The following is a 2347-nucleotide window of genomic DNA, read 5'->3' as shown; positions in this document are numbered from 1 at the left end:
TCTTCGTTGACGCATTTGGCGTTTCAAAATGCGCCAAACATTATCTATAGGAGACAAATCAGGGCTGCAGGCAGGCTAGTCAAGCACCTGCACCCTTTTCTTACGCAGCCATGCCTTGGTGATGGCTGCAGTATGCGGTTTGGCATTGTCTTGCTGAAAAATGCATGTGCCCCTCCAAAATCTCTATGTACTTCTCAGCATCAATGGTGCCATCGCAGAAGTGCAAGTTACCCTTGCCGAACGCACTGATACAACCCCATACCATGACAGACCCGGGCTTTTGGACTTGTAGCTGGTAACAGTCCGGATGGTCCTTTTCTTCTTTGGTCCGCAGCACATGCCGTCCATTTTTTCCAAAAAAGACGTGAAAAACCGCTTCGTCTGATCACAGTACGCGTTTCTACTGTGCGATGGACCATCACTGATGTCTCCGAGCCCAGAGAACTCGACGGCGCTTCTGAACACTATTTATGTAGGGTTTCCTTTTCGCATAGTACAGGTTTAGCTGGCATTTCCTGATGTAACTACATACTGTGGTGCTTGAGAGTGATTTCCTGAAGCAGTCCTGAGCCCATACAGTTATGTCACTTATTGACGAATGACGGTTTTTAATGCAGTGCCATCTGAGGGCTCGGATATCACGGCCATTCAGTTTAGGCTTGCGTCCTCGGCCTTTGCGCACGGTAATTCCTCTGGACTCCCTGAATCTTTTGACTATGTTATGTACGGTAGAGGAAGAAATACCCAAATCTCTTCCTATCTTTCTTTGAGGAACGTTTTTCTTCAGCAGTTCAACGATTTTTTCCCTCACTTTTTGGGAAACTGGCAACCTCTTGCCATCTTCGCTCCAAAAGGACCAGGCCTTTCCTGGAAGCTGCTTTTGTACCAAATCATGATTGCAATCACCTGTTGACATCACCTGTTTCAAATCACATCATTATTTAGTAAGAATACATCATTACTACCCATAAACTGCCCCCGTCCCAGTATTTTTTTAAACGTGTTGCAAGCCTGAATGGCAAAAATGGATGTTTATTTACAAATCAAATGATGTTGAAAAAAAAAAAAAAACATTACTTATCTTGTGTTCATACTCCCTGCCATGAAATAAAAGTTAAGGGAAATTTATAAATTACTGTGTGTGCCTTTTATTCACATTTTTCACATTGTCCCAGCATTTTCTTGGTTGGGGTTATACATCTTGTCCTGCTGTCACACTACTCCAGAGTTTGAGTTTTGGAAATGCTGCTGGCCCTGTTTTAGTTTGAAAACTCCGGGACGTAGACACCCAGGCTTGCTCCCTGATTGGGTATTTTTACACTGTGGTATTACTGCTTCTACTTGCAATACAATGAGTGAAAGTTGAAGAGTTGCTGGACTGTTGTTGCAACAGCAAACAAATGCATATAACAACACCTGTCATCGACTATCATAACAGGATGAGAAGTGAGGATTAGCTGCTTGTTTCTCCTGCTTCTTGGCTACAGTTTCATTGAGTGAATATACAAATCTGCACCGTTAAAGTGCCTGGGAAATAACATTTGTTTTTTTTTTATTTGTTTTTTTAAAGGTGGTTAGAGAATGTTTTAGGTGGTGCTATATTCAGTCCATGATACCAAACGCCCACTGCTGAGTTAAGATAAAGAGGACAGTCATACGCTACATGAAGTCATTGTTGTTGTGTTCAATAACATCTTATGGCAACAATTACAACATGAAAAAAAGTTGTAACTTTTGTGAGTGCACTCACAAGAGGACTTCGCCACAGTACAGGCCCATGTGAAGCTACATAACCATCTTTGTATGAAAGCAACAGCATCATGAGATAATGATTCCTGATTTTATTTGTACTTTAAAATTACTTTATTTATGCAAACATGTTTTTGTATCTGGGTGTGGCTTCAATTATCAGTGCATTCTTGTTTACAACATCATCCTCTTGTTACTGTGTTAAACTGCTGTGCACATCTGTGCATGTCCAAAGACCAGCAGACACAGGGCATGATTCAGGCTTTGAACACACAAAAGAAAAGACTAGCACTTTCTCCTCCCTTTTCAATACCTCGCCCACTCTGCATGCCCATAAATGATTATGAATCAGACTTACATGGCATCAACAGATGACACTCTGGGTGGACCTGCTACAATCTGGTTTACACATCATAAAGTGCAGCACACACACACATACACACTGAATGGTACCCTGCAAAGTGTTACATTGTAATGTGATATATCTTGGGTCAAAATACATATAAGGCTTTAGGAAATTGTCTTTAATTTCTGCACACCTTGAAACAGCAGTGAATAGCTGTATAGTATTTTGCTATTTAAGCTCCATTAAACAAAT

The sequence above is a fragment of the Seriola dumerili genome, unplaced genomic scaffold (genome assembly GCF_002260705.1).
Source record: "Seriola dumerili isolate Sdu_G_001 unplaced genomic scaffold, Sdu_1.0 BDQW01000083.1, whole genome shotgun sequence".
NCBI lineage: Eukaryota > Metazoa > Chordata > Actinopteri > Carangiformes > Carangidae > Seriola > Seriola dumerili.
This window is presented reverse-complemented; position numbering follows the sequence as displayed.